A 14,700-nucleotide genomic window follows, 5' to 3' on the forward strand; every position below is an offset into this window, starting at 1 on the left:
TAGATGACTAAATAAGGGTCTGTCAGGGCATTGGTGGTATAGTGGAGAGAATAGCTGCTTGACAAGAAGTTGACCTGGGTTCAATTCCAGGCCAATGCATTCTCTGCTCCTTGTACAATTAGCATTAAAATGTACCTTGCTATCGCTACCTCTGCTCAGAATATGGGTGGCTTGTAGGGAAAACACAGTCTCAAGCTAATGCATTCTAGCAACTCTTCAACCGAGGAAGCATTTTTTGCTATGACTCTTCAGTTAAAGTGATGGTCTGTTTTCTCATGTGCATTCTAAGTTCCTCCTCTACAAAGCAAGTGGGAAAGATTAGATTCCACAGTGCCGTACGACACAAAAAAACGGGCCTCCCTCAAACTCGATCCAAGACGGAAGGACGGATGGACTGCCAGCACCTGCCAGATCACCAAATGCTCCAAGTCCGCGGACAAAAACATTTTGTCCGACAATAGACCATGAAATTTCTCTTTTTCCGTATCATTCGTGGATGCCCATGTCATTTAATGACAAATAGCATTTCTCTTTGCTGCTCAAGATGTTATTAAGCACCGTGTTACACATCAAGGTATCAGAAAAACTTGATCATTCTTTTAGTTTTTAAAAGCCACAATGGTCCTAGAGCTGCTGGAAAGAGTTAAGCGAGCCCTTCTCTAAAGAGAAGTAGTAAATCTGCTGGCTGTAAAGTGTTATTTCAAATCACGTGGTGCGCATAAGATGACTCCTTACAAACCAACGTCCTATTGTATTTGTGACAGGGCTCGATTAAATTGACATTCTTGTCATGTCATTTGAAAACAACAGCAGAAATGTCTTTGGTTTACGCTACTAACAGTGCCAAAACCTAGCTCCCTCATTCCCTGACCGGGAATCGAACCCAGGCCACTGCGGTGAGAGTGCCGAATCCTAGCCACTAGACCATCAGGGATCCGAAAGCAGTGCACACGGTACAGGTTGCAAGACTGTGGTAAACTCATTCCTGACTGGCAAATTAATTGGCATAGTGCATTGTACTGAAGTTGTGAACATTTTAGCCTTAGATGAAAGCAATTGTGCGCATCTGGAGAATGAATCCAAGCAAGCACAAGTTTCACGCTTTAGACTTCTCTCTTATTTCAGGGAGAAATAGAAAGATTCCTGAGTAAGAGTGAGTGTGTCATAGCCCTGCAAGAAAAACAGTTGATAGATGACTAAATAAGGGTCTGTCAGGGCATTGGTGGTATAGTGGAGAGAATAGCTGCTTGCCAAGCAGTTGACCCGGGTTCGATTCCCGGCCAATGCATACTCTGTTCCTCGTATAATCAGCATTCAAATGTACCTTGCTACCTCTACCTCTGTTCAGAATATGGGTGGCTTGTAGGGAAAACACAGTCTCAAGCTAATGCACTCTAGCAACTCTTCAACCGAGGAAGCATTTTTTGCTATGACTCTTCAGTTAAAGTGATGGTCTGTTTTCTCATGTGCATTCTAAGTTCCTCCTCTACAAAGCAAGTGGGAAAGATTAGATTCCACAGTGCCGTACGACACAAAAAAACGGGCCTCCCTCAAACTCGATCCAAGACGGACGGAGGATGGACGGCCAGCACCTGCCAGATCACCAAATGCTCCAAGTCCGCGGACAAAAACATTTTGTCCGACAATAGACCATGAAATTTCTCTTTTTCCGTATCATTCGTGGATGCCCATGTCATTTAATGACAAATAGCATTTGTCTTTGCTGCTCAAAATGTTATTAAGCACCATGTTACACATCAAAGTATCAGAAAAACTTGATCATTCTTTTAGTTTTTAAAAGCCACAATGGTCCTAGAGCTGCTGGAAAGAGTTAAGTGAGCCCTTCTCTAAAGAGAAGTAGTAAATCTGCTGGCTGTAAAGTGTTATTTCAAATCAAGTGGTGCGCATAGGATGACTCCTTACAAAACCAACGTCCTATTGTATTTGTGACAGGGCTCGATTAAATTGACATTCTAGTCATGTCATTGGAAAACAACAGCAGAAATGTCTTTGGTTTACGCTACTCACAGTGCCAAAACTTGGTTCCCTCATTCCCTGACCGGGAATCAAACCCTGGCCGCGGCGGTGAGACCGCCGAATCCTAGCCACTAGACCATCAGGGACCCGAAAGCAGTGCACACGGTACAGGTTGCAAGACTGTGGTAAACTCATTCCTGACTGGCAAATTAATTGGCATAGTGCATTGTACTGAAGTTGTGAACATTTTAGCCTTAGATGAAAGCAATTGTGCGCATCTGGAGAATGAATCCAAGCAAGCACAAGTTTCACGCTTTAGACTTCTCTCTTATTTCAGGGAGAAATAGAAAGATTCCTGAGTAAGAGTGAGTGTGTCATAGCCCTGCAAGAAAAACAGTTGATAGATGACTAAATAAGGGTCTGTCAGGGCATTGGTGGTATAGTGGGGAGAATAGCTGCTTGCCATAGCTGCTTGGATAGGTTTAGAGGTAGGTTCAAGCGCAAAAAGAAATCCTTGATACACCGGAACAAAGTCTCAGATGTACTGTCAGCTGCGTTGTAGAATCCCAAAAACTGGCCCTTCTGGTTGAACTGTTGGTCAGTGTAGAACAAATGACAGGAAAACTGTTCACACGATGTGATGTCCGTTGTTCCGTCTGCAATCAAGCCATAGTATGGGGAGCTTTGCGCCTCTGCCACTATCTTCCTCTGCACAGCATGAGCCAGAAGCTCCAGAATCTCATTTTGGCACTCGCACCCCATCCAGTTGTCTCGCCTGAGGAGCCAGTCGCGTGCTGCTGGTTCGGAGTACGTCCTCTCCAGCATCAGCTGCCAAAACACCCCATCACGATGGTGCTGTCCTCTTGTAGGTAGCCCCTCACGTCCGAGGAATTTCAGCGATCTGAAAGCCAGTTCCAAAACTGTCTGCGCAGTCATATGATTCTTCGTGATAGCGTTTGATAGCAATGCATTAATTGGTGTCATCAAATCCTTATCTTCAAATGCTTTCAAATCCTTCAAAATCTTCAAATCTATTCAAATCGTAACTGCTTCAGCATACTTTAACCTAGAGACACCATTCAAATTTTAAAATGTTCATAAGACATTCAGCTGTTACCAATTGTTTCATCTTTTAAAAATATTCAGCCAATTTTGAAATATGACAGTTTAAAAAATATGAAAATGAAGTTCCTTCTTGGATTTTAGAGTGAGACATTCAGCAGTGCTGATAAGTTTCAACTTTTCAAACAAATTACTATAACTTTCATACAGTTTAACTGAGAGAAACAAATTATACCTCAAAATGTAGGAAAACTTGTCCTCTTTCAGCCAATGTAACTCTTAAAGACCTCACATGGACAGATTTTGAACTATGAGCCTTTAAGCTTGAACAACTTGTCAAATTCTGACGAAATCTGCCCTTTTTCAACCAGCTTCAAGTGTTTCAAACTGCTTCGATTTAAATATAGTTGACTCCACAGATGTAAAACTGCTTTGCTAAGTTCCTCTAAGCCTTCTGCTTCTAATGGTGTTCAAATTATTTTTCTAGCTGCTCAACTTTTGTCACAAGACGCGATAGAAGACAGTCTGCGCCTCAGATTTGTCCCGCGGCTGCAGCAGCTAGCTCTGTGTCTGTCTGTGTAGTCTTTAACTAGGTCAAATGCACTTTGGGTATAACACAACAGAATGGCTTAATGGTAACACTACCAGCCTTTCGTGCAGGTGGCCCGGGTTCAATCCCCATTATGTCAGTCCATGCTTTTCATTTTTTTTTTATATATAATTATTTAAGCATACTTTCAGCCATTTCAACTGTTTCTAGCTTAATTTTATCTTCAAATCCTTAGAATTCTTCAAATCATTTCAAATCCTTCAAATCTGAACTACTTTTGCATACTTTCAGCTAGAGACACCATTCAAATTTTAAAATGTTCAAATCTTTTAGCTTTTTAAGATTTTTCTTTATTAAGGTAATTCAGCTCATGCATTCTCACAGCTGTTTCAAAGGAACAGCTCTTTCTAGTTATTATTCCGTATTCTTCCGCCGTTTTTCGTCCTTCAACTACTTCAGCATACTTTGAGCTATTTCAACAAATTTGGTATCAAAATGTTCAGCTCATTCAGCACATGACTGCTATTATTTCTGGTATTTCTAACTTTTCAACTTTTTAAGATATTAAGCTTTTTGTTCAACTTTTTTCCCCATTAAAAGTAATGGTAAATCTTCAAATCCTTTCAAATTCTTCAAATCCTTTCAAATCCTTTCAAATTGTAACTGCAGGCCCGCCGCTCCGCATACGCAGAGTACGCAGAGCGCGTAGGGCCCCAAGTACCAGGGCCCCCAAAATTAAGGTTGTAAAAAAAATGTCATGATAGTTATTATATTATTACATGAAAGAAATTATATAAATTAGTCATGAACAGGCCCAGCGTTTTTCTTAATTGTGTGCCCTATTACTCAATTCGGGCAAATTAGATGTGTTTACCTTATCCATAACCCCCCCCCCCCCCCTTCCTGAAATGGTACAGTCTTCAAAGTTACTGCATCGGAGGTGGTGGAGCATCCTCCTACCTGACGTTTTCCGAGTTATGCCCGTTAACAGTGAAGAAGATTTAGAATGTCAAGTAAAAGGCCACATGATTCTGGCGCTGACAAAAGAAAGAAAAGAAAACGAAGAGATGACGCTCGTGCATCCCTTGCTGGTAAGTTCGTGTTTTTGGTGTAATTGTTTTGCTAACCCAACGTTCAGTGATATTGCTGCCAGCTAACCTCAGCTAACGTCAGCAACCTAGGCTTGGTTAGCGTTTGGATTTGACGAAAAGTTTGGAGTTATGAACAAAATCTACGAATGCTGGCGACCGTGTGTAGAGTTTGTGTAAAGTACAGCACTGTCACACGTTGAGTGGCGTAGCAGGCCGCCAACAGGTGTGACGGGAAATGATTGACATCTACCCATCATTCCCCTAAAAAGCGAGAAAAGTTAACAAGACAAACGCCGTAATGGCATCATAAAGAAGTTATATTAGTGGCGCGGAAAAATGGAGGAAGAAAAACGGCCCGAGAATAAAGGTAAGGCATGTGTTGGGTGATGTGGGCTGGATAGCTGGAGGTGGGACGTTTTTTGTGTTTATTTGTCCTGCTAGCTAGTCTCGGATAAATGTTGTGTAGCTGGCTGGGATTTGTTCGTTATAAACTCGGCTTCAGTGTTTGCCTCGTGAAAGTTTGCTTATATAAGATGAGTATGTCACACGTGAATGAACAGTCAGTCCTGCCACAGGAATGACTGACTGACTGCAGACCTGTTTATTCAGATTCTAGCAGGGAGGGAGGCATGTTGTTGTCCTGCTCTGTCATTGTTCAGTGGAAGTTGTCTCTCAGGTATGTGACACGATTTTGGCATTACTTAGGATTCATTTACTAAGTTTGGTGTGTTATTTATAGGGCTCTAATTAGAAGTGTTCTACTGTTAGTTTTTTAAGTGATATACAAATATTAGGCATCCTGTTGATTATTTTAGAATATTGTGGCAGTGATCCACTGCCAGTGGATCATTTTTCTTAGTTTTATTACTTTAACTAGTACAATGTGTAGATAAATGCAGAAACTTCTTAAAAGTGACAACTTCCAAAACTCTTTTGTTCCTCTGGCCATCAGGATGTACAACAGCTTTAAGTGATGGCGCGTCTGTATTTCCCTGGTCACTTTATATTTCACTTTGGTCTTATTTCACTGGTCACTTTAGATTTCACTTTGGTCTTATTTCACTGGTCACTTTAGATTTTTAAACTGTTTTTTTTAAATAGTTTTTTAAATTCTTAGATTGTTTTTAAAGTGTTTATAATTGTATAAACATTTTTTATTGCTTTATGTCTGCTACTGGATGCTTGAATTTCCTTCGGGATCAATAAAGTATCTATCTACTTTGTAATTGGGTACAATTTTTAAAGGGACGCTGTGCATTACAGTTTAATATTTTAAAAAAACTCAAAATCTTTTATTTATTGTTTTCTTTGTATTATATATTCTTATTAGTTTCACTTGCCTGACTGGTTCAACTTAAGATGTTTCATTTAAACTCTAGCCTGTTTTGCTCATAAAGTGTAATAGATCTTAGTGTTCCATCTAAATGGTTAGGAATCTCTTCATTGTAGTTTGACAAACTAGGGGCCCCCAAACAGCATCTTGCTTAGGGCCCCCACAAAGCTAGAAACGGCCCTGTGTAACTGCTTCAGCATACTTTCAGCTAGAGACACCATTCAAATTTTAAAATGTTCATAAGACATTCAGCTATTACCAATTGTTTCATCTTTTAAAAATATTCAGCCAATTTTGAAATATGACAGTTTCAAAAATATGAAAATTAAGTTCTCCAAATCCTTATCTTCAAATTCTTTCAAATCCTTCAAAATCTTCAAATCTTTTCAAATCGTAACTGCTTCAGCATACTTTAACCTAGAGACACCATTCAAATTTTAAAATGTTCATAAGACATTCAGCTGTTACCAATTGTTTCATCTTTTAAAAATATTCAGCCAATTTTGAAATATGACAGTTTAAAAATTATGAAAATGAAGTTCCTTCTTGGATTTTAGAGTGAGACATTCAGCAGTGCTGATAAGTTTCAACTTTTCAAACAAATTACTATAACTTTCATACAGTTTAACTGAGAGAAACAAATTATACCTTAAAATGTAGGAAAACTTGTCCTCTTTCAGCCAATGTAACTCCTAAAGAGCTCACATGGACAGATTTTGAACTATGAGCCTTTAAGCTTGAACAACTTGTCAAATTCTGAGGAAATCTGCCATTTTTGAATCAGCTTCAAGTGTTTCAAACTGCTTCGATTTAAATATAGTTCACTCCACAGATGTAAAACTACTTTGCTAAGTTCCTCTAAGCCTTCTGCTTCTAATGGTGTTAAAATTATTTTTCTAGCTGCTCAACTTTTCTTACAAGATGTATTTGAAGTCAGTGTTCGGCGTCATTTCTCTCCCGCGATCGGCGGGCGGCCGTCTCATCTCTCCATATATGTTGTGTGTGTTCAAACTGCTTCGATTTCAATATAGTTGACTCCACAGATGTAAAACTACTTTGCTAAGTTCCTCTAAGCCTTCTGCTTCTAATGGTGTTAAAATTATTTTTCTAGCTGTTCAACTTTTGTCACAAGACGTGTTAGAAGACAGTCTGCGCCTCAGATTTGTCCCGCGGCTGCAGCAGCTAGCGCTGTGTCTGTCTGTGTAGTCTGTAAATAGGTTATATGCACTTCCGGTTTCAAAGAACGAAATGGCCTAATGGTAACACCAACAGCGTTTCGTGCAGGTGGCCCAGGTTCAATCCCCATCATGTGAAACCACCTTTTTAATTTTTTTTTTTTATATAACTATTTAAGCATACTTTCAGCCATTTCAATTGTTTCTAGCTTAAGTTTATCTTCAAATCCTTTCAAATTTTTCAAATCCTTTCAAATCCTTTCAAATCCTTTCAAATCCTTCAGATCATTTCAGATCCTTCACACCATTCAAATTTTAAAATGTTCAAATCTTTTAGCTTTTTAAGATTTTTCTTTATTAAGGTAATTCAGCTCATGCATTCTCACAGCTGTTTCGCAGGAACAGCTCTTTCTAGTTATTATTCCGTATTCTTCCGCCGTTTTTCGGCATTCAACTACTTCAGCATACTTTAAGCTATTTCAACAAATTTGGTATCAAAATGTTCAGCTCTTTCAGCTCTTTCCTGCTATTATTTTTGGTGTTTGTAACTTTTCAACTTTTTAAGATATTAAGCTTTTTGTTCAACTTTTTTCCCATTGAAACTAATGTTAAATCTTCAAATCCTTTCAAATCCTTTCAAATCCTTTCAAATCCTTCAAATCTTAACTAGTTCAGCATACTTTCAGCTAGAGACACCATTCAAATTTTAAAATGTTCATAAGACATTCAGCTATTACCAATTGTTTCATCTTTTAAAAATATTCAGCCAATTTTGAAATATGACAGTTTCAAAAATATGAAAATTAAGTTCTCCAAATCCTTATCTTTAAATCCTTTCAAATCCTTCAAAATCTTCAAATCTTTTCAAATCGTAACTGCTTCAGCATACTTTAACCTAGAGACACCATTCAAATTTTAAAATGTTCATAAGACATTCAGCTGTTACCAATTGTTTCATCTTTTAAAAATATTCAGCCAATTTTGAAATATGACAGTTTCAAAAATATGAAAATGAAGTTCCTTCTTGGATTTTAGAGTGAGACATTCAGCAGTTTCAACTTTTCAAACAAATTACTATAACTTTCATACAGTTTAACTGAGAGAAACAAATTATACCTTAAAATGTAGGAAAACTTGTCCTCTTTCAGCCAATGTAACTCTTAAAGAGCTCACATGGACAGATTTTGAACTATGAGCCTTTAAGCTTGAACAACTTGTCAAATTCTGAGGAAATCTGCCATTTTTGAATCAGCTTCAAGTGTTTCAAACTGCTTCGATTTAAATATAGTTGACTCCACAGATGTAAACCTACTTTGCTAAGTTCCTCTAAGCCTTCTGCTTCTAATGGTGTTAAAATTATTTTTCTAGCTGCTCAACTTTTCTTACAAGATGTATTTGAAGTCAGTGTTCGGCGTCATTTCTCTCCCGCGATCGGCGGGCGGCCGTCTCATCTCTCCATATATGTTGTGTGTGTTCAAACTGCTTCGATTTCAATATAGTTGACTCCACAGATGTAAAACTACTTTGCTAAGTTCCTCTAAGCCTTCTGCTTCTAATGGTGTTAAAATTATTTTTCTAGCTGTTCAACTTTTGTCACAAGACGTGTTAGAAGACAGTCTGCGCCTCAGATTTGTCCCGCGGCTGCAGCAGCTAGCTCTGTGTCTGTCTGTGTAGTCTGTAAATAGATTATATGCACTTCCGGTTTCACAGAACGAAATGGCCTAATGGTAACACCAACAGCGTTTCGTGCAGGTGGCCCAGGTTCAATCCCCATCATGTGAAACCACCTTTTTAATTTTTTTTTTTTTATATAACTATTTAAGCATACTTTCAGCCATTTCAATTGTTTCTAGCTTAAGTTTATCTTCAAATCCTTTCAAATTTTTCAAATCCTTTCAAATCCTTTCAAATCCTTCAGATCATTTCAGATCCTTCACACCATTCAAATTTTAAAATGTTCAAATCTTTTAGCTTTTTAAGATTTTTCTTTATTAAGGTAATTCAGCTCATGCATTCTCACAGCTGTTTCGCAGGAACAGCTCTTTCTAGTTATTATTCTTCCGCCGTTTTTCGGCATTCAACTACTTCAGCATACTTTGAGCTATTTCAACAAATTTGGTATCAAAATTTTCAGCTCTTTCAGCTCTTTTCTGCTATTACTTTTGGTGTTTCTAACTTTTCAACTTTTTAAGATATTAAGCTTTTTGTTCAACTTTTTTCCCCATTAAAAGTAATGGTAAATCTTCAAATCCTTTCAAATTCTTCAAATCCTTTCAAATCCTTTCAAATCCTTTCAAATCTTAACTGCTTCAGCATACTTTCAGCTAGAGACACCATTCAAATTTTAAAATGTTCATAAGACATTCAGCTATTACCAATTGTTTCATCTTTTAAAAATATTCAGCCAATTTTGAAATATGACAGTTTCAAAAATATGAAAATGAAGTTCCTTCTTGGATTTTAGAGTGAGACATTCAGCAGTGCTGATAAGTTTCAACTTTTCAAACAAATTACTATAACTTTCATACAGTTTAACTGAGAGAAACAAATTATACCTCAAAATGTAGGAAAACTTGTCCTCTTTCAGCCAATGTAACTCTTAAAGACCTCACATGGACAGATTTTGAACTATGAGCCTTTAAGCTTGAACAACTTGTCAAATTCTGACGAAATCTGCCCTTTTTCAACCAGCTTCAAGTGTTTCAAACTGCTTCGATTTAAATATAGTTGACTCCACAGATGTAAAACTGCTTTGCTAAGTTCCTCTAAGCCTTCTGCTTCTAATGGTGTTCAAATTATTTTTCTAGCTGCTCAACTTTTGTCACAAGACGCGATAGAAGACAGTCTGCGCCTCAGATTTGTCCCGCGGCTGCAGCAGCTAGCTCTGTGTCTGTCTGTGTAGTCTTTAACTAGGTCAAATGCACTTTGGGTATAACACAACAGAATGGCTTAATGGTAACACTACCAGCCTTTCGTGCATGTGGCCCGGGTTCAATCCCCATTATGTCAGTCCATGCTTTTCATTTTTTTTTTATATATAATTATTTAAGCATACTTTCAGCCATTTCAACTGTTTCTAGCTTAATTTTATCTTCAAATCCTTAGAATTCTTCAAATCATTTCAAATCCTTCAAATCTGAACTACTTTTGCATACTTTCAGCTAGAGACACCATTCAAATTTTAAAATGTTCAAATCTTTTAGCTTTTTAAGATTTTTCTTTATTAAGGTAATTCAGCTCATGCATTCTCACAGCTGTTTCAAAGGAACAGCTCTTTCTAGTTGTGAGAATGCATTAAGCATTCTCACTATTAAGTTCCTGTTTCCCTTTATTGTGAGAATGCATTAAGCATTCTCACTATTAAGTTCCTGTTTCTCTTTATTATTATTCCATATTAACCCGCCGTTTTTCGGCATTCAACTACTTCAGCATACTTTGAGCTATTTCAACAAATTTGGTATCAAAATGTTCAGCTCATTCAGCTCTTGATGGGAATATCTTTTGGTGTTTGTAACTTTTCAACTTTTTAAGATATTAAGCTTTTTGTTCAACTTTTTTCCCATTGAAACTAATGTTAAATTTTCAAATATTTTCAAATCCTTTCAAATCCTTTCAAATCCTTTCAAATCTTTCAAATCTTAACTAGTTCAGCATACTTTCAGCTAGAGACACCATTCAAATTTTAAAATGTTCATAAGACATTCAGCTATTACCAATTGTTTCATCTTTTAAAAATATTCAGCCAATTTTGAAATATGACAGTTTCAAAAATATGAAAATTAAGTTCTCCAAATCCTTATCTTCAAATGCTTTCAAATCCTTCAAAATCTTCAAATCTATTCAAATCGTAACTGCTTCAGCATACTTTAACCTAGAGACACCATTCAAATTTTAAAATGTTCATAAGACATTCAGCTGTTACCAATTGTTTCATCTTTTAAAAATATTCAGCCAATTTTGAAATATGACAGTTTAAAAAATATGAAAATGAAGTTCCTTCTTGGATTTTAGAGTGAGACATTCAGCAGTGCTGATAAGTTTCAACTTTCCAAACAAATTACTATAACTTTCATACAGTTTAACTGAGAGAAACAAATTATACCTTAAAATGTAGGAAAACTTGTCCTCTTTCAGCCAATGTAACTCTTAAAGAGCTCACATGGACAGATTTTGAACTATGAGCCTTTAAGCTTGAACAACTTGTCAAATTCTGAGGAAATCTGCCCTTTTTCAATCAGCTTCAAGTGTTTCAAACTGCTTCGATTTAAATATAGTTGACTCCACAGATGTAAAAGTACTTTGCTAAGTTCCTCTAAGCCTTCTGCTTCTAATGGTGTTAAAATTATTTTTCTAGCTGCTCAACTTTTCTCACAAGACGCGATAGAAGACAGTCTGCGCCTCAGATTTGTCCCGCGGCTGCAGCAGCTAGCTCTGTGTCTGTCTGTGTAGTCTTTAACTACGTCAAATGCACTTTGGTTATAACACAACAGAATGGCTTAATGGTAACACTACCAGCCTTTCGTGCAGGTGGCCCGGGTTCAATCCCCATCATGTCAGACCACACTTTAACATTTTTTTTTAATATATAATTATTTAAGCATACTTTCAGCCATTTCGACTGTTTCTAGCTTAATTTTATCTTCAAATCCTTAGAATTCTTCAAATCATTTCAAATCCTTCAAATCTTAACTACTTTTGCATACTTTCAGCTAGAGACGCCATTCAAATTTTAAAATGTTCAAATCTTTTAGCTTTTTAAGATTTTTCTTTATTAAGGTAATTCAGCTCATGCATTCTCACAGCTGTTTCAAAGGAACAGCTCTTTCTAGTTATTGTGAGAATGCATTAAGCATTCTCACTATTAAGTTTCTGTTTCTCTTTATTATTGTGAGAATGCATTAAGCATTCTCACTATTAAGTTTCTGTTTCTCTTTATTATTATTATTATTATTATTATTATTATTCTTCCGCCGTTTTTCGGCATTCAACTACTTCAGCATACTTTGAGCTATTTCAACAAATTTGGTATCAAAATGTTCAGCTCATTCAGCTCTTGATGGGAATGTATTTTTGGTGTTTGTAACTTTTCAACTTTTTAAGATATTAAGCTTTTTGTTCAACTTTTTTCCCATTGAAACTAATGTTAAATTTTCAAATCTTTTCAAATCCTTTCAAATCCTTTCAAATCTTTCAAATCTTAACTAGTTCAGCATACTTTCAGCTAGAGACACCATTCAAATTTTAAAATGTTCATAAGACATTCAGCTATTACCAATTGTTTCATCTTTTAAAAATATTCAGCCAATTTTGAAATATGACAGTTTCAAAAATATGAAAATTAAGTTCTCCAAATCCTTATCTTCAAATGCTTTCAAATCCTTCAAAATCTTCAAATCTATTCAAATCGTAACTGCTTCAGCATACTTTAACCTAGAGACACCATTCAAATTTTAAAATGTTCATAAGACATTCAGCTGTTACCAATTGTTTCATCTTTTAAAAATATTCAGCCAATTTTGAAATATGACAGTTTAAAAAATATGAAAATGAAGTTCCTTCTTGGATTTTAGAGTGAGACATTCAGCAGTGCTGATAAGTTTCAACTTTCCAAACAAATTACTATAACTTTCATACAGTTTAACTGAGAGAAACAAATTATACCTTAAAATGTAGGAAAACTTGTCCTCTTTCAGCCAATGTAACTCTTAAAGAGCTCACATGGACAGATTTTGAACTATGAGCCTTTAAGCTTGAACAACTTGTCAAATTCTGAGGAAATCTGCCCTTTTTCAATCAGCTTCAAGTGTTTCAAACTGCTTCGATTTAAATATAGTTGACTCCACAGATGTAAAAGTACTTTGCTAAGTTCCTCTAAGCCTTCTGCTTCTAATGGTGTTCAAATTATTTTTCTAGCTGCTCAACTTTTCTCACAAGACGCGATAGAAGACAGTCTGCGCCTCAGATTTGTCCCGCGGCTGCAGCAGCTAGCTCTGTGTCTGTCTGTGTAGTCTTTAACTACGTCAAATGCACTTTGGGTATAACACAACAGAATGGCTTAATGGTAACACTACCAGCCTTTCGTGCAGGTGGCCCGGGTTCAATCCCCATCATGTCAGACCACACTTTAACATTTTTTTTTTATATATAATTATTTAAGCATACTTTCAGCCATTTCGACTGTTTCTAGCTTAATTTTATCTTCAAATCCTTAGAATTCTTCAAATCATTTCAAATCCTTCAAATCTTAACTACTTTTGCATACTTTCAGCTAGAGACGCCATTCAAATTTTAAAATGTTCAAATCTTTTAGCTTTTTAAGATTTTTCTTTATTAAGGTAATTCAGCTCATGCATTCTCACAGCTGTTTCAAAGGAACAGCTCTTTCTAGTTGTGAGAATGCATTAAGCATTCTCACTATTAAGTTCCTGTTTCCCTTTATTGTGAGAATGCATTAAGCATTCTCACTATTAAGTTCCTGTTTCTCTTTATTATTATTCCATATTAACCCGCCGTTTTTCGGCATTCAACTACTTCAGCATACTTTGAGCTATTTCAACAAATTTGGTATCAAAATGTTCAGCTCATTCAGCTCTTGATGGGAATATCTTTTGGTGTTTGTAACTTTTCAACTTTTTAAGATATTAAGCTTTTTGTTCAACTTTTTTCCCATTGAAACTAATGTTAAATTTTCAAATCTCTTCAAATCCTTTCAAATCCTTTCAAATCTTTCAAATCTTAACTAGTTCAGCATACTTTCAGCTAGAGACACCATTCAAATTTTAAAATGTTCATAAGACATTCAGCTATTACCAATTGTTTCATCTTTTAAAAATATTCAGCCAATTTTGAAATATGACAGTTTCAAAAATATGAAAATTAAGTTCTCCAAATCCTTATCTTCAAATGCTTTCAAATCCTTCAAAATCTTCAAATCTATTCAAATCGTAACTGCTTCAGCATACTTTAACCTAGAGACACCATTCAAATTTTAAAATGTTCATAAGACATTCAGCTGTTACCAATTGTTTCATCTTTTAAAAATATTCAGCCAATTTTGAAATATGACAGTTTAAAAAATAGGAAAATGAAGCTCCTTCTTGGATTTTAGAGTGAGACATTCAGCAGTGCTGATAAGTTTCAACTTTTCAAACAAATTACTATAACTTTCATACAGTTTAACTGAGAGAAACAAATTATACCTTAAAATGTAGGAAAACTTGTCCTCTTTCAGCCAATGTAACTCTTAAAGAGCTCACACGGACAGATTTTGAACTATGAGCCTTTAAGCTTGAACAACTTGTCAAATTTTGAGGAAATCTGCCATTTTTGAATCAGCTTCAAGTGTTTCAAACTGCTTGGATTTAAATATAGTTGACTCCACAGATGTAAAACTACTTTGCTAAGTTCCTCTAAGCCTTCTGCTTCTAATGGTGTTAAAATTATTTTTCTAGCTGCTCAACTTTTCTCACAAGATGTATTTGAAGTCAGTGTTCGGTGTCATTTCTCTCCCGC

General features: G+C 36.2%; 1 non-coding gene across 1 annotated transcript; it reads left to right on the forward strand.

Annotated features, from left to right (window-relative positions):
• Nucleotides 1–1,216: 1,216 nt before the first annotated feature.
• On the forward strand, nucleotides 1,217–1,288 carry trnag-gcc (transfer RNA glycine (anticodon GCC)). The gene has a single exon. It is a non-coding gene; the product is annotated as a tRNA-Gly (tRNA).
• The last annotated feature ends 13,412 nt before the right edge of the window (nucleotides 1,289–14,700 follow it).

The sequence above is a fragment of the Odontesthes bonariensis genome, chromosome 8 (genome assembly GCF_027942865.1).
Source record: "Odontesthes bonariensis isolate fOdoBon6 chromosome 8, fOdoBon6.hap1, whole genome shotgun sequence".
Classification (NCBI taxonomy): Eukaryota; Metazoa; Chordata; class Actinopteri; order Atheriniformes; family Atherinopsidae; genus Odontesthes; species Odontesthes bonariensis.